General features: G+C 42.2%; 1 protein-coding gene across 2 annotated transcripts in view; it reads right to left on the reverse strand.

The window, feature by feature from the left end:
• Positions 1-18,940, reverse strand: part of PTPRD (protein tyrosine phosphatase receptor type D) — a 3,982,777-nt gene that overhangs the window by 3,497,446 nt on the left and 466,391 nt on the right. For both annotated transcript variants that reach the window (XM_069230134.1, XM_069230131.1), the window contains exon 2: positions 8,569-8,602. The gene's annotated coding sequence lies outside the window, so the exon portion shown is untranslated. The remainder of the gene's footprint in view (positions 1-8,568; positions 8,603-18,940) is intronic.

Below are 18,940 nucleotides of genomic sequence, written 5' to 3' on the forward strand. Positions count from 1 at the left end.
GGTCACTCACACCTAAAAGGGCTGTGCCTGTTTTCACACAATGCAGTCTCCAACCCCCTGGTGAGTGCCTGGGGCCTAGCCTGGGCAAGCCAGGATTTCCCATTCAAAAGAGACTTTACTTTGAAGTAGGCCTACTTCAAAGGAGAAATTGGGTATAAGAAGGGCACCCAAAACCAAAGACTTTAGAAACACTTCTGGAAACAACAGGAACCTCTGCCTGGAGAAGAGCTGAAGAGCTGAGGATGAAGAGCTGCCCGACCTGTGACTGTGCTTTGTGGAGCTATCCTGCAGTTGCTGCTTCTGCCAGTGTAAGAGGGCAAAGACTGGACTTTGTGTGCCTTCCATCTTGAGAAGAACTCTCCAAGGGCTTGATTTAGAGCTTGCCTCCTGTTGTTTGAAGTCTTAGGAATAGCAAAGACCTTTCTCTGCCAGCACCTGGAGTCTCTGGAGGGACTTCTGCTCTGCCCTGTGGTGCCCATCCAGTTCCTGGGACCCTGAAAGGCAAAGCTGGCAGCCTAAAGAAAAGTAAATCCACGCTGTGCAGGATAAAGATCGAGGCAACTCCGATCTGCGGCTAAAGAAACGATGCACGCCGGCTCTGCAGCTGAAAATCGTCACTCGCCGGACAAGTGACCGAAGAATCGACGCACAGAGCAGGAGAAACAACTTGCAGCTGACGGAGGTTAAGAGATCGCAACCCATGATGGTGGTTTTCGGATCATCATGCTGCTCGATTTCCGACTCAAGTACAGCTGGGCATGTAAAAACAACGCAAGGCCTGCCAGGACCCGAGAGTACTGACCGGATTGACGCATCGCTCTCCTGCAGAGAGAAGAAATGACACGTCCCGACCCGGCGAAAGGAGGAACGACGCAAGGTCCCGCTCGTGAGTGGAATCAAAGCATCGCAAGCCCTTTTTGACGCGCACTCGCCCGTGCAGGGTTATTTTTGATGCACCCAAGGTATATTTTCACGCTAACAGTGTTAGTGTGTGTTAGAAACTACTTAAATACTCTTTTTGATTTTTAATTGATAACTTGACTTGTGTGTTGTGGAGTTTTGTCATTTTGGTCTTGTTGTGTTAAGATAAATATTTCCTATTTTTCTTAACTGGTGTTGTGTCCTTTTGTAGGGGTTTCATTAAGTTAATGTGTGTGTTGGTACAAATACTTTACACCTAACACTCTGAAGTTAAGCCTACTGCTCTGCCAAGCTACCAAGGGGGTAAGCAGGGGTTAGCTGAGGGTGATTCTCTTTTACCTTGACTAGAGTGAGGGTCCTTGCTTGAACAGGGGTTAACCTGACTTTCAACCAAAGACCCCATTTCTAACATGCCCTAAATAATTTACAGCAGCTATGCATGCTCTCTCCATCAAAGGACCATAAAATCCCATATTTACATCCTTGTTTGGGCCTGAAATAGAGTTTGTGCCCGAATCACAAAATCAAATAGTTATGTAATTATGATACCAGCAGGGTTTTCCTCACATGGTTTTTATATGTTGAAAGCTGAGAGAGTTTGTGCTGGGAAAAACAGCATAATTTCAGAAACGTTGAAAACCACATACAGTGGTGTGGGACACAGAACGATGTGGACATTCAGTACTAGGTAAACACCACACCCAGTTGTATTGGTAATAACGGGTCCAGCAAATAAGCAGACACTGTAAAGAGGCCCTTAGTGAACATGCACAGACCTTTCCAACAACCTTAAGTCCCTAAAGAAACTTAGCTTTCACAGTGTTTTTAAAAAAAGAATCATATAAGCCAATGCAACAGACTTGTGAGTCTCAATTGAACAGCAGCATCTAAACATTAACAAATCCCAACATTTCCACAAATTTAACACAAGCAAGAAAATAAAAACACAAATCATTCAACTCTGGCAGCACACTCAATCTAATTGACTCTCTTTCTTAAAACCGAAGATGTTCCATGAAGTAAACCCTTCAATTATCAGTACACTTTACTGTCACACAACAATAGTAATAATATTTTTGGGCACCAAGTCCAAGGTCACCATGCAAACCCAAGCTTACCTTAAGCTTCCAATGAAGGACCATGGGCAGTGACTGCCCGATCCCTGAGAAAGATAGGGCACCATCAAGGAGGGTTTTCAAAAGCATGGTGGGTATACAATGCCAAGAACATAATTAGAAACCTCCCACAGATGTATCTTTTTTGAGTTAAAAGATGCTGAGAAGCAGTTCGGATGGAAAGGTGACGCTTTTCATTGTGGTTGAGCAAATAATTGATAAAACAGGTTAAAATAACTACACATTATTGAGAGCTATGTTGGTAATAGTTACAGAAAAGTTTACATTTGCTGAAAGAATGAAGGTGTTCTTTTCACACATGGTGTCCCGGTTACGGAAAATCCCCCAATTTGGTGGGTTTTGTAGTGATTGTACAAATCATATGCAAGCACATATAATTCCCAGTGGAATACAGTCCTTCCAGTCTCCATGATAATGTAGATGTACTGTCTAGATTACTGTGACTACATGTAGATGTACACTATGGGACATATCAGTGGTTTATGTTGGGTTGAAGGATGTAAGACTCTCATCAGTCAGTGTAATGACCTCAGATCTGTTGCTTTCACCAGCTTTAACTGTTTGCCTGTTTCAGGGCTTAAGGCTTTGTCAACAAGCTTTAGTTCCAAATATTTATTCTAAATTGGCAGTCTCTTCTTTCCTAGTACAGTCTCTAATAACATAAGACTGGCATCCCCATTATCATGCCACCAGTTTACAACTGGGAGGTGTGATCTATTATTAATAGCTATACTCTGGAATAAATGTCTCAGAACAGAGTCACCGTGCTTGATCCATTCATCCATGTGAAGGCCTTGAGAAGGGAAAATTTCTCCTTCATTTGCTGAAGATGAGAAGAAATGTTTTCACAGCAGTGAAAGTTTGTGCCAGAATAAGGACATTCCATTGAGTTTAGTGAAGCTAGCGTCTTCAAAGGCTTCGAGGCATGGTAGCATTTAAGATTTGTTGTGGTACTTGCAGCTGGCTGTTTGGAGTCAACTCCGCACATCTTGAAATTAACTGATAGCTTGAATTTCCTGAAAACAGAGGATACGCCAACTCACAGATGAACTTTACTTTGGCTCCGTCCATGTAAACGTTGGGAATAACTTATATATGGCAATGTCCCTACTATTGAAATACTTCCAATCTGTCATTTTAAAGCACGAGAAAATGTGTATTGTTTGACACATCAGTCAGTGAATTAAGTATAACCAGCATCACCAATCTGAGAAAATGCAACAACCTTTTCTAAATGAGGGTATTACTTGTCCCAGGAGGAGGAGATGTAATGTTTAGCACCAGTTCCAAAATTCATAGTCGTTGCACGTAAAGCCATCACTGGCTACCGTGTGTTGTAGAAGAGCTGCCTTTTTGGATCAGACAATAATTTAAAATGCCCTTGTGTCTCAATTCATCTATTGAAAGTAATTGTCTCTTAGCATGACCCGTAATTACGAAAGACTCACACTCAACATAACTGGATCTCTTCGAAGTCTGTTAACTGACTAAATTTCTCATGTGACATGACAGCACTGATAGCACTGATGATTGTGGGTATTGTATACACAAATTGGTGAAACACCAGAGCAGTAGACAATTGGTCTCTCATAATTTGCATTTAAACATACAGCAACCATCGGAGCACCTGTGAGCCACAAAGTAACATGGCACCTTAATGATGCTAAATGAACACTTGCTGAGGGCGTGAAAAGCATGGACCAAAAAAGGATCCAGGGACTGGTTCAGAATTTTATTTCTGAGTCTGATTATGTTTTACTAAAGCAGCATATTTGAATTATTCTAGAATTCACAGGTCAAATTCATAAAGAATTTAGGAAATGTTTGACTACTGACACGATTTGCAAAAATTATTTTTCTACAATTAGGAATCTGATACTCATTTAAATCTGTGAGTAAAACCCAACAAGGCCTAGGACAACATACAACTACACATTTAGGGGCATATTTATACTCTGCGCTGAATGTGCGTCCAACATTTTGAGGCACATTCGGCGCACAACGTGCACCATATTTATACTATGATGCCCGACCCCGCGAACGTCAAAGTTCCTCTGTGTGCGTCATTTTCTGGATGTGGGAAACCGGCTTGCGTTAATGACATGCAAGGTAGGTGTTCCCGCCCAAAAAATGACTTTAAGGCCCGTGCCCCTTATTTATACTCCAGCGTCATTTTGACATACAGGAGGGGGTGGGCCTTAAAAATCGGCGCACAGCCTGATGTGCACCATTTTTTAACGCCTGGGTGTGGGCAGGCGTTAAGGGGCCTGTGGGCTCACTTCCATGGTCTCTGACCATGGAAGCAATCCAGAGGTGCCCTTCCCTTCCCCCAGGGACACCACCTGCCACCCTCTCCCACCCCTGGAGGACACCCATGGATGGGGGGACCCATCCCAGGTAAGTAGAGGTAAGTATATTTTTTTTATTTTTTAAAGTGGCATGGGGGGCTAACTTGGGCCCCCCTACATGCCACTGTGCCCAATGGCCATGCCCAGTGGACAGAAGTCCCCTGGGCATGGCCATTGGGCAAGGGGGCATGACTCCTGTCTTTGCTAGGACAGGAGTCATTTCAATGGGGGTTGTGCGTCAAAAAATGGCGCAGGTCCGGTTAGAGCCATGATTTTTTAGTCTAACCTGACTTGCACCATTTTTTGACGCACAACCCCCATTGTTTTTTTACTCTGACCAGCCCGCAGTGCTGGCTAACGTCAGTCCTTAAATAAGGCGCCCGCCTGGCGCGTAGGAATGGCGTTAGCCGGCGGTACATTTTTTGTCGTAAACCAGCGCCGGCGCAGGTTTGCGTCACAAAGTATTAATATGGGCCTTAGGCCCATATTTATACTTTTTTGCACCACATTGCATCATTTTTCACACCAAAGTGGCGCAAACTTACAAAATATAATTGTATTTTATGATTTTGCACCGCTTTTGCATAAAAAAATGACGCAAATGCAGTGCAAAAAAGTATAAATATCGGCCTTAAAATGCTTTGCGAGTGATCAGTCTTGGAAAATGGAGAGTAATTCACTCCGGAAGTGAGGAGTCCATACAGCTTCTCACAGAAAAAAGCTCTGTGGACCAGGCCCAAGATTTTCTACGTCCAATTTTGCATTTATAAAAAGATGGCATTGACAAAGTTTTCTTAGTCTAACATGCTTAGGGCCATATTAATACTTTGAAACCCAAAACTGCATTAGCGCAGTTTTGCGTATAAAAGTATAGCACCGGCTAGCGCCATTCCTGGACACCGACCGGGCACCATATTTATGAAATGGCGCTAATGTGTTATTGTGTTAGCGTCATTGTAAAGAACACTAACCGGGTGGGGGGCGAGTAGGGGAAACCGGATCTTGTGCGACGAATTATGGCGTTACACTGTTTAGAGACAAAGAAATGCCTCTAAGCAGTGTGATGCCATTTCCTGGTGCACAACCCCCATGACATGGCTCCTGTCTTAGTAAAGACAGGAGCCATGCCCACCACCTCAATGGCCATGCCCAATGGAGGAATGTACCCTGGGCATGGCCATTGGGGACAGCGACATGCAGGGGGCCCCAAGTGGGAAAAAAAATTACACTTACCGGGACTTACCTGGGATGGGTCCCCCCTCATGTGGTGTCCCTCTGGTGTGGGGGGGGGTGTCCCTGGGGCACAGGAAGGGCACCTGTGGGCTCTTTTCATGGTCTCTAACCATGGAAAAACGCCCGCAGGTCCCCTAATGCCTGCCCATACCCAGTTGTTAAATAATGGCGCTAAGCAAGCTTAGCTCCATTATTTAAGGCCCCCATCCCCCAGTGCTTGAATTTAGCACGGGGGATGGGATGGCGCTAAGGCCATATTGTCATTTTCTGGATGGGAACACCTACCTTGCATCTCATTGACGTAAAGTAGGTTTTCACGTCCAGAATATTATGTTAACTCCATATCTTTGGTGGTAGATAGGTCTCGCGTCAAAGTTTAAATATGGAGTTAGGTTTGCACTGAATTAGCGTAAAAAATGACGCTAATTCAGCCAAACAGGGTATAAATATGCCCCTTAGTGGACTGGCTTTGATCTTCATATTGCGCATATTAATCTTGTCCCCATTACAGAAATATTTGCATTGGAGGTTTAGTACATGAAAACCATTTTGCCAAATAAAAAGGGTCAATTGACTATGCAACATTCCAACTTTAAAAGCCAAATATAAATTCTGCACAAAATAAAGACGCTTTGATGTCATTTCACAAGGTCAGCTATTATGTCACTTTTTTATTTGCCTGGAAAAGAACACAAATTGAAGCAATGCAGTATAACACCCAGACTAAAATTGCAAGACTTTACGGCTTAGAGAGAAGATGAATGATTCTGTAAGGAGCAGGACTAATCACAGTGTCCTCCTAGTCAAGTTGCCTTCAAGGAGGACACTCCATGTTTCAATAAATTTACTGTGGTACCGAGTCACAGTTCTAGAAATATCATTTCAGAAAAAAGAGTCTGCAGTTCATTAAAATAGTTTGGAGTCTTTCTAAGGCACGCTGAATTCCCTTGAAATCTCAAATGCACAAAAAAGGCACCCTGATGTAGTTTGTGAACTACTGACCAAGATGGGATGCCGATTTCTTACATTTTCCATCCTTCAGCATATACTTTATTTCAACAACAAGCTGCTGTGTTTCAGACAAAGCCTTGTAAAAAGATCATCTTCAGTGCTGTATTCAGCCCTGTAATATTCTTTGGACATTAAACCCAGTTTACTGACATTAACAACCTATTTCTCCATTGCACCAGACTTATTTATGTGCCACATATGGGGGGTCATTATGAACACAGGGGGATTCCCAGCCTTGTTCATGCTGGCAGTCTAAACACAGACCACCAAGTCGTAGAAGACCCCGCCGGCCCTATAAAAACATTCCACTGGGCCGGCGGGCGGAAACGGTGTTTCCGCCAGCTGGCCCAGTGGAATGCTGGGCCAGGACATTGCCGATGGCTCCACATCAATGCCACAGTGCAGCAAGTGCAGCAGCACCTGTCGCGCATATCACTGCCCAGAAATTGGCCAGTGACATGCGCAATGGGGCTGTGCACGGAGGCCCCGGAGCATCCCTTCCACCAGCCTTTCCCTGGCGGGGGATACCGCCAGGGAAAGGCTGGAGGAACATGGGTTCTTTATCCAGAGCAGCGCTGCCCTGTTGGATAGAGAAATCCACCATTGTCAGGCTGCCTGGCGGTGGTAGCCTGACGGTGGCAGAGGGCCACCTGTGACAGTCTTCCTTTGTTCATAATATGGCGGTCCAGACCACCATGCCGGTGGTGGTCATTTCCGCCACCGTCGGCATGGCGGTCTGGACCGCCATGTTCATTATGACCTCCTTGGTGTTTACAAAGAATATTGGGACCAAAAATATTGTGGGACAAAATATTCTGAAGGTAGGTTTCTATATGTAAGTAAAGTTATACTATTTAAAACTCCACATGTATGTTCCTTTACTACATAAGCTGCAGTAAAGAGCACCCTGCAACACCAGTGACACTCTGGGTTTCCTCACATCAAATGTCTGTTTTTCTAGCAAACATTTTAAGCATAGGTATGGCTCAGTGCCATCCTTGCTGAGCTGTAAAATGACAAAAGCCTTTTACCACTCCAGGCACAGTACTGCAGTTTTGGATTGATAAAACACCATCCAAGCTAACATGGAATGAGAAAAAAACAATCCTTGACACATGTTTCAATATCATTACATCTCTTCAAAGAGATTTTGTGTTGCCCAGACACAGTGGAGCAACCAGTATAAGTTAAAACAAAACCCTTTCAGGGTTAGAGTGCCATATAAATTATGCAAAACAAAAGAAAGAACTCTGGGTAGTTCCCAACTTTAGGTGGAGAGCAGCTCCAGTAAAGAGCACCCTGCAACACCAGTGACACTCTGGATTTGCTCACCTCAAATGTCTGTTTTTCTAGCAACGTTTTTAAGCATAGAATTGGCACAGTACCATCCATGCTGAGCTAGAAAATGACAAAGTGTTTTGCCATTTGTACAGCAAAATCTTTAAGCACAGGATTGGCTCAGTGTCATCTTTGCTGAGCTGTACAATGACAAAAGCCTTTTACACACACACATACATTTACTCAAAGTATGTAGATGTGCAGTTAGGAATAGTGAAGCTAGTTATCTGCACTCACCCTTCTGGTATTTTGGTCCTAGATATTTTTGACACAATATTCTGTCCACAAAATATTTTTCGTTCAGATTTTCCATCAATGATCCCCATTTGACTACACATCCAGCAACTAAAACTTTGCCTCATTGTAAAGTACTCTGAGAGACGTTGTAGACCAGCAACATATTTTGAAAACTACTGGCCGTAGACTAACCTTCCAAGTCAGACAGCATGCACAATTGTGGGGTAGACAGGCATGTGACTTTGATGGTTGACTAATCAGAAGACATGTTCTTTAATGCACATGGGAGATTGGATGCAAAGATTTAAGTGCATGCAATTTAATTACATGCAATGACTACTCACCAGAGCTGAAACACTTGAATTGCTGTAGATGGCCCTGAAATTACATTAAAAACAAACATATTTGTAATTTATATTAATCTATAAACTTGCTCAAATCTTTTTTTTTCTTTTGCCAAGCCTTTCATACAAGTCTGGGCTTTGGACCGCAGGAGAAAAGCAGCATTTATTTCCTATCATGCTATAAAGCATACACTAAGAAAAATGTTGCCTATTCATAAGTCTAATTATAACGATGTTTGTGTCTCTATACTCACAGCTCCATGAATATTCAGACTTGCTATTAATTTGTCAGAAGTAGTTTTCATATACTACACATCTTCAGGGTGTAATTAAATTACTCTGGATACATGTTTTAAATGGCATTTTAAAACTTATTTACACAGTTAATGCAGTTTTACTTATGCATGGACTTTTTCAAACATTAGCTAATGGCATCTAAAGAAGAAAGGGCTAACCCTTGAATGCCAGATGTATCAAAAGAAATAAGAAGCAGCAATGTACCTGATTTTCTTTCAAAAAGTACTATTTGAAAATACATATTAAAATATACTAATTATGGTGGACTGTAATGTGCTTCTAACATATTTCCAGTATCATCAGAATTCAAATGAACTTACAAAATACAATAATACATAAAGAAAACAGGCATTGCTAGATTTCTTTTTACAAACTCATGGAGGCTTTATTTTCTTAAATTTCAACAAATAATTCAAGTTTAGAAAGAGTATACAATGCAAAACTATGGCTCTGCATTTATAACTATCTCTAGGCCTGTTTCTCAAAATTTACACTTTTTTCTGGAAAATTCACATGCATATTACTTAGGTATTTGGGGGCATACTTATATTTTTTGGTGCAAAACTGCACTAACGCAGTTTTGCATCAAAATATTTTGCACTGGCTTGCACCATTCTTGAGTGGCAGCCGAGCACCATATTTATGGAATGGTGCAAGCCGGCGCAGAGAGTAGGCTAGCGTAAAAAAAAAAATGGTGTTAGTCGGGTGGGGGTAACAGTATGGGAGAAGGCGGTTTTGCGACAAAAAATGATGTTAGGCAAGTTAGAGTAAAAAAAATGACTCTAACCAGCCTAGCGTAATTTTCTGATGCAAAACCATCCAAACCACATGACTCCTGTCTTAGAAAAGACAGGAGTCATGCCCACCACCCCAATGGCCAGCACAGAGGACCAGGATCCCCTGGACATGGCCACTGCACCCAGTGCCATGTAGGGGGCCCATTCCAATGGCACTTTAAAGAAAAATACTTACCTGTACTTACCTATACTTACCTGGGATGGGGTCCCCCATCCTCTGCTGTCCCTCTGATGTGAGTGGGGGTGTCCCTGGGGAGGGCACCTGTGGGCTTATTCCATGGTATTCCACCATGGAAATAGGCCCATAGGTCCCCTAATGCCTGCCCTGACCCAGGTGTTAAATAATGATGTTAGCCAGGTGGGGGTGAGGGTGGCGGTATGGGAGAAAGGGGTTTTGCACCAAAAAATTATGTTAGGCAGCTTAGAGTCAAAAACATTTCTCTAGCCAGCCTAGCGTCATTTTCTGATGCAAACCATGCAAAACCATCCCTACCACATGATTCCTGTCTTAGAAAAGACAGGAGTCATGCCCACCACACCAGTGGCCAGCACAGGGGACCAGTGTCCCCTGGGCCTGGCCATTGCACCCTGTGTCATTGAGGGGTCCAATCCTCCGGTGTTCCTCTGTTGTGGGTGGGGGTGTTCCTGGGGCTTGAGGAGGGCACCTGTGGACCCATTCTATGGCGTTTAACTATGGAAATGTGTCCACAGGTCCCCAAACACCTGGTCTGACCCAGGCGTTAATTAATGGTGCAAAGCAAGCTTTGCACTATTATTTAGCCCCTCCTCCCACCCATACATCATTTCAGCACGGGGGACAAATATGGGGTAATGGGGTTAGCACCATTTTTTAGATGGGAGCACCTACTTTGCATCTCATTGGCGCAAGGTAGGTTCACGCATCAAAAAAATGGTGCAAATTCCAATATTTTGACGTTAGACGTGTCTAACATCAAAATTTAAATATGGAGTTCGTTTTGCGCCACATTTCTGTAAAAAAATGATGCAAATGTGACACAAATGGAGTATAAATATGCCCCTTAGTGCACTGTTACTACGGCATGTACCAAAAGCAAATTTGCATTTTCTTTCCAGGGATAAGGTGTAAGTTTCCAGGGCTAAGTGGGATGTGTTTAGCCATATTCTTAGGAGCACCTATATGTTCTTCTGCTTTTGCATGCATTTTCTCTATTGAATAACCACAAAATATTCTCACCCAAAATCTTGCCTTGCAGCAATTCCATCCAATTTCCATAGCTTCTCTTTGCGAGTGTCATAGCCTGCCACGCTTGTTCTTATAAATCAGTATTAGAATTGTGGCCTCATACGCGGATGTATTTGCAAATGTAATACAAACTTCGTTGAGAACGTATCATTGTGAACAGGGTCATTAAGATAAGCAATTGTATCATTTGTGTCAGAAATATAACTTACATTCCAATGTATAGTACAATAAATGTGCTACTTTGAAATATTATATAACTGATACAATTGTGAACACAGTGAAACAAAGGCTTTGATTACTGGCAAAAAGATAAACTTAACCTTAAAGGCATAGATTCATAAAAAAAAAGTAAAGAAATTGCTTCATAACAGTGATCGTTACATCAAAAAGTTATTGTTAAAACCACTGAAATAATCAAGCGATTGATCAATTTAAAATTGTAGTCACTTGATTGGTAAACAAGCTCCATGCATGATTGAAACAACATTCCAGAGAAACAAACAGTAATGCCTTTAAATAGGTTAATCTCACGTAGCAAAAGGTGTTGCAGATAAAAAGAATATGCTGTAATGATTGTAAAAATTCTTGACGCAATCAGCGGTGGTACAATATTAGACCACACATCAATGGTCTACAATAAGTGAAGGTGACGTAATAGGTTCCTTATTCTTTTTAACTCTTTATCTTTTCATAGTTGGCCATCAGACGACTGCGTAGAACGTAAACATAAAACATGTAGCAAACTTTCTTTTTAAATAATTGTACTAAATCGGTACCAAAACACCATTTAGATATAGCTATTTTAACTACTTCAATTGTTGCTGAGACTAGTGTATGGCAGTGAAATATCCCACATGGTTGTTTGAAGACTGAGGTAGCTAAACCATACTGTGAGAAATGGGGTCTCTGGTTAGCACTCAACTTGCTGTCTGTCCAAGCGGGGACCCTCACTCTAGACAGGGCAATGGAGATACACACCCCTGCCTACCCACTTGGTAGCTTGGTACAAGCAGTCAGGCTTATCTCAAGGGCAATGTGTAAACTATTTGTACAAACACACACATTAATACAGTGAAAACACTACAAAATGGACACCATACCAGTTTGGAAAAATAGGCAATATTTATCTAAATCAAACAAGACCAAAACAACAATAATACAACATACATTAGTAAAGTTATGAATTTTCAAAATAATTAGTCCATTGAAAACAATAGAAACATTGTTGTTACACAAAGTCACTGGTTTGCATCAAAAATAAAGCAGCATGTTCGAGCGTGCGTCAGAAGGTCAGTGATGTGCCGCTTCCTTACTCACAAGTGAGGCCGCGAGTCTTTCCTTCTCCGTTCGGGTAGGCGATGCATTGCTTTTCCTTCCGGTAAGAGAGTGATGTGTTGACTTCTAGAAGAGGTACGTTGGATCTGCACAGGTTCACGATGATTTAGACGCCCAGCAATGATGCGTGTGAAATCCAGCTGCACAGTAATGGAAAACCACGCTGCATGGGGTTTGCGTCATTTTCAGCAGCCGCAAGAGGGTGTTGAGTCATTTCTCTACTGCAAAGCAGGTGATGCGTTGATTTCCGAGCCGCGATTCACATGCTGCATCGATTTCAGCCGTGAGGCTGGTGGAGTATCATTTTTACAACCGCGTTGCAGGTGGTGTGACAAAACTTTCCCGGCACGGCGTCCTGTGTGTGGAGTTGAGCATTTTTCTACCAGCTTCAGCTTTCAAGGGCCCAGGGACTGGATAGGGCACCGCTTGGAGGGGCAGGAGTCTCAGTAGAGAGTCTAGGTGCTGGCAAATGAATTCTTTGATGGCCCTGAGAATTCAAAACAGGAGGCAAGCTCAGTCCTAGCCTTTGGAGATTCTTCACAAGCAGGAATATATCACAAAGTCCAGTCTTTGTCCTCTACCAGGCAGAAGCAGCAACTGCAGGCGAACCCAGCAAAGCACAGTCAAAGGAAAAGGGGCAGTACTCCTCCTCCAGCTTTTTAGCTCTTCTACTTTGTAGATGTTCCTCTTAGTTCCAGATGTAATCTGAAAATCGTGGATTTTGGGTCCAGTACTTATACCCAGTACTTATACCCCTTTCTACCTTTGAAGTAGGGAAACTTCAAATGAAAATCTCTGGGGTTCACAAGATCTTGCCTTGCCCAGGCCTGGCACCAAACTTACACCAAGGGGTTGGAGACTGCATTGTGTGAGGACAGGCACAGCCCATTCAAATGTAAGTGACCACTCCTCCCTCCACTCTAGCCCAGATGGCCCATCAGGATATGCAGGCTACACCTCAGCTCCCTTTGCGTCACTGTCTAGAGGGTATTCACAAACAGCCCAACTATCAATCTGACCCAGACAGGAAATACACAAGCAGGCAGACTTACAGAATGGTTTAAGCAGGAAAATGTCCACTTTCTAATTGTGGCATGTTCAAACTGACAATTCAAAATCCAACTTCACAAAAAGATTTATTTTAAATTGTGAGTTTAGAGACCCCAAACTCCACATCTCTATCTGCTCCCAAAGGGAAACTTCACTTAAAAGATATTCAAAGGCAGCCCCCATGTTAACCTATGAAAGAGATAGGCCATAGAACAGTGAAACACGGATTCAGCAGTATTGCACTGTCAGGACATGTAAAACACAGCAGTACATGTCCCACCTTTAACATACAATGCACACTGCCCATGGGGCTACCTAGGGCATACCTTAGAGGACCTTCACATGTATTAAAAGGGAAGGTTTGGGCCTAGCAAGTAGGTACACTTGCCAGGGCGAATTGGCAGGCTAAAACTGCACACGCAGACACTGCATTGGCAGGTCTGAGCCATGTTTTCAGGGCTAATCATGTGGGTGGCACAACCAGTGCTGCAGACCCACTAGTAGCATTTGATTTTCAATGCCCTGGGCTCCTCTAGTGCACTTTACTGGGGACTTACTAGTAAATCAAATATGCCAATAATAGAAAAGCTAATTACACGTACAATTTACACATGGAACACTTGCACTTTAGCACTGGTCAGCAGTGTGAAAGCGCCCAGAGTACCAAAACAGCAAGAACAGAGTCCAGCACACAGTGAAAACATAGGAAGCAGAGGCAAAACAGACAGGAGAGACCACACCGAGGATGCCAGGCCTAACACATACCAAACTAATCATCTACAACATTGGTATTTCATGGTGCTGTTTTCAACATCTCACTCCCTAACCAATTAATTAAGAAAGTTGTGTGACCTTTATGTAGCTGGATAAACCACAATCACGTGGAGGTAGAAGAACCAACCTAAATGTATTTAAAAATAATCTTCAACCCAACCAATTGAAGAGCCCTAGTCCCTCTTAGCCCAACTAGTTGTCCTCCTGCTAGTGTCTACAGTCTACCCATGAAGTCCTTCATTAGCACAGACCAGAATTCATCTTTGCATGGTACACTGTTACCCGGGGTCGCAGTGTATGGTCTCCCCAATGGTAATTGGATGAGTTATTATTATAATAAGGATACATGTTCTCCAATCTATACTTAACCATCTTGAAAATGTTACTAAGAGGTAAAAATCACTGAAATAGGTAATTCTTTGTTTGAAAATATACATACATCCAAGTATTTAGATTTAACAGGGACTAAATATCTTCATATGATGACATCTACCGACAAATGAGAGGTGTTAAAACATCAGACGATAAAAAGAATGACTGTGACTGCCTCTGAAATGTGGTTGCTGGTGTGGCAAGTAGCCTAACTGCAACTGTGTGATGTGAACTGATGAACCTATGAATTATATGAAATGCATTCAGTCTGGGAAAGGTAAGCAAGTTTAAATGGTCGCGGTGTTTATGAGGACTTACTGTGCAGGCATCATTTTAGGAACAAAATGTTACAAGTACAGATTATTTGCGTCGTAAATCACCCTCCTCTTACACTAATTAAATGTAAAATTACAACTATGCAGCAAAAGTGCTCATGCTAGAGCTCTGGTGTGAGCCAATTAAGGAAACACATCTGAAGCGCCCAGTTTTCTTATAGTGTGCTCAATGATAAAGCGGATTAAATAAAATGTTATTACGCTGCTGGCTCGGCATTACACAAGGTATTTTGCCACATATGCATTATTTTACACCGATAAAATCACTGAAGGCAGCAGTTTGAACCGGCCCTTAATAAACATTGTGGAAACAGCTATAAATGCAAGAGAATCGAGTTACATAACATTTTAAAAATAAAACCACTTCCTTCAACGTGAATAGCATATGCGGCAGTGATTCGGCCTTAACGTAATATGACACTTGTGAGGACAGTGATGTGGTTTTGAGTGAATGTCAAATTTTATTTTTTTCCATTTAAAGGTGTAAGCTTGGGATGCCAGTTCATTAATGTTGGTTTTCACCTACCTACTCCTCTAGGGTAGGGTTCTAACATTACACTTCAGTTGATATGTCTGTAGACCCTGTTGTGTCTGTGAGAGGTGCATGAGGAATGCAAACAGGCGTCAGTCATGGGCGCAGTTGCGACCCCTGGCTTACCCCTTGCGACCCTTGGCACTGTCTTTGCGACATGTGGCCTAAGAGGTGGTAAGGGCAGTGCCAGGAATTCAAAGGTAACTCGCCCTTATGAATGTTAGTTGCATGTCCACTTTCCTTGTTGTATGCCAACTTTTTATTGCAGTAAAAGTAATGTTTTATCATTCACTATTACTGTATGAAAACATTTATTAAAATTAGCTGCACTAAGACCATCCATAGCAGTTAAGGTAAGTAAAGGATTCCTTGGGTGCATGCTTGCGTGCGTGATAAAGTGAGAGTGACTGTAGGTGTGAATGTGTGTCACTATGTATGTGTTAGCATGCATGCCTGCGTGAATGAAAGGTTAAATGAAATGTGATGTCACTTCCGCTACTCCTGGCTTTTTTTGTGAATTGACGTTCATGGTGTCAGTGCAAGTGTGGACTCTCCGCCAGAGATATATAATAATGTGGTGTTTGCTGTTGTGACTCTAAGGCCCATATTTAGACTTTTTTTGCGCCGATTTTGCGTCAAAAAACGACGCAAATGTGGCGCTAAAAAAGTATAAATATAAGCCTAAGTGATTGTGCAGGGAGATCTGTGGCCCATGTTTATACTTTTTTTGCGCCGCATTTTGGCTCAAAAACGGCGCAAACTAATTGTATTTAGTTAGTTTGCGCCGTTTTGCGCCAAAAAGCGGCACAAATGCAGCGCAAAAAAGTATAAATCTGGGCCTGTGTGTCCTTGCCTATTGACTGAATAGTTTAAGGAAACAGAAGTGCCATGGTCTTTCATTGCATTGTTGTGAACAGTGATCCTCAAACGCGGTATGTCCTTTTTGTGTATCTGACTGAGCGAGTGTCCGGTTTGTTTTCTGTGAAAGAGAGAGTGGGCCGTTTCTCCCTAAAGCTGCTTAAAGGGCGGCTATGTAGTAGAAGCTGTTAAATCCTGTGATCAGAGATTATGATATAACGTGTGTTTGCTAGGCATAAAACCTGACCATAAATTTTTCTATAAGGATTGGGATGCCATTTGTAAAAACTTCTTGTTTTGCTTCTAATATTGCTAGTTCGTAATCCCCCCTCCCTTTCAGTTTAGAGTTCTGAACAGTCCATAGCCCAGGCGATGGCCCCAAGAAATGCATGAATAGTACCTACAATTTCTTGTAAACTCGGAATATTCCAGTGGCTAAGGAGGTAAAGTTTGAAGCTATGCTAAAGAGAGATGCTCATGTCACCCATAAAATAAGAACGGTGAGGCCCACTCCTGTGCTCCTGAGGAATGACGTGTTGATTCTACATTCAAATTTTAAAGACCATTGCATTCAGGTCATCACCTCACATGAGTTTAGGCAGAAGGCTTCCACCCAAGGCAAATCTGAATTCATTGTTTTTTCCAGCATGAGTGGGGACTCTTACTTACAATGTAAAATAAATTAATGGTGCATGGGAATTTGTAGATTTAAGTGTTTCCTTAAATATAAAGGCAAGTTCCCTTGTTGTTTCATCATTATAGTACTGCAGAAAGATGAGACACTTCGTGGTTTATATGTTGTTTTGGAGAAGACTTTGCATGTATGTATGTTGGATGTAGTTTTATTTGTACAATACAAAACTGGCTGGGAAGCAACAGTGGTCAAGGGCCATAGTAGATGATTCAAATTGTTTACAATGAGACAAGTAACAGGTATAATCTACTGGATTTGGATGTAGTACTCGTTGAAGAGATGTGTTTTCAGGTTATTTTTGTCTTGTAGGATGGTTGAAGAAGTTCTCATGTAAATACAGATTTTCTTCCAGATTGTGGGTTTGTAGATGGCTATCTTTTTTTTCTTGTACCTCTTCATCTCTAGTCTCATGATGCCCTGGCTCCTGCAGTGGTACTGTCTGCCTGATAATTTAAGTGCCTTGTTCAGGTATGTCATGTGTCATTTCTGTTGACTTTGAAGATGATTCATCTTGGATTGCAAATCCTTGAGTACTCGGATGATTATTTTTTGCACCTTTCCAATATCTTTATGATATATGCTGCATTGTGTAGGATGCTTGTCAGTGGTATCAAAGTGATGTGCAAAAGGCCTTGCGCAGAGAGGTGCTTTCCATCCAGGGGAGACAGAACAACGGCTTAAACTATTGTTCTTAAATCAGGTTATATTTTTTATTTTTTTTAGGAGGGAGACCTAGTAGCATGCTGGATTTATTTTTTGGTTTATTTATTCTTTGAATGAGAGGTCAATATAAACAATACACAGGTGTCCCACAGATCAAAATGTGGTTCAGTGTTCAGGTTGCTCTTGGTGAATCAGTTACAACAGCAGAAAGTAGGAACAGAGTCAACAAAAAAAGATTATCAATTTCCTCATTCCTGAAACTTGATCAAATTACATATAAGGCTCGCTCGGATTCTTTTCCCTGAGTCAAACAGTGCAGTAATGAGGAAAAGGTGAGTTCCATAACAGGCATTTGCAAAGATGTAGCAAACATAAAATATGAGCTAGAAGTCAGAGGACGGCCTTCAACTGGGTAATGCCAGTCTCTACTCAATGCCGTAGAAAAGTTGCAGAGACTGAGAAATAACCTCCGGTGGTGCAATTGTGATTGAGGTTTTCTTTCAAGACTGAGCAGACGAGCAAAAACACTTTTTGCACTCACAACATAAATTTATTTTTGCGGTTTCATATAGCACAAACTTGACCCAGCGGACAAGGTCACATTCTGTTTATTTTATTTTTAGGTGGGGGAGGGCAGTTTAGTGATTGCCCAGAATCACAGGGTGTTGAGCCAGTTCCAAATTCAAACTTGGTTCCCCAGTTCCAAAGTCAGCAGGTCTGGCTGTTACACCATATACTGTCCTTTTCCTATAGGCAGAAAACACAAGTTCACAGGGATTCCATATAATGCTGGCCCCTAGAGAGGAAGGTGGAAATGCTGAAAAATTAGTGTTTGCAGGAAATAAAAATGGTCCTGTGTCACCTCCATATCCAGACTGGTGGTCACAAACACCTCTGGTCCTCATAACTTTATGAAGAAGACAGCAAAAAAGCCCACAAAGAGGTACCTACTTCCTTCATGAGAGGCTTTTCACCTCAATTAACTACATTGACCCCAATGCCTGTTACACATCCATGAAGTAAGCACCCCAAGCCTTCCTCCTCATCTGAGGTGCCCTAGCTCACCTTTTATGCCGACCACTGATTACTCCAAACTCAGACTAATTGGCAGGGCTTGTAAGCATTCCATTCGCCATTGAGACTGAGCTGGGAGAGATATCAATGAAGCTCCTGCAGCACACAGCTGAATGGTATGTTACAGATTTAAGCCAACAGTCTGCTGTACCTCAAAGCTGAAGAGTGGTCAGACACCAAGCCCCACCAAGAAGAAATTAAACTGGGAAAACGGCTTCCGTTACAAGTGAAGGGTGTGAACAAAACATGAAAACAGTGAAAAAAATTCAAATTCATATTCAGCTTTATTTCGATTTAAATTAATAAACCATAAAAGCAAATCCATCACACATATACTGTATAATAAAATATCATCAGATTAAAACA

Source organism: Pleurodeles waltl, chromosome 1_1, assembly GCF_031143425.1.
Source record: "Pleurodeles waltl isolate 20211129_DDA chromosome 1_1, aPleWal1.hap1.20221129, whole genome shotgun sequence".
Lineage (NCBI taxonomy): Eukaryota > Metazoa > Chordata > Amphibia > Caudata > Salamandridae > Pleurodeles > Pleurodeles waltl.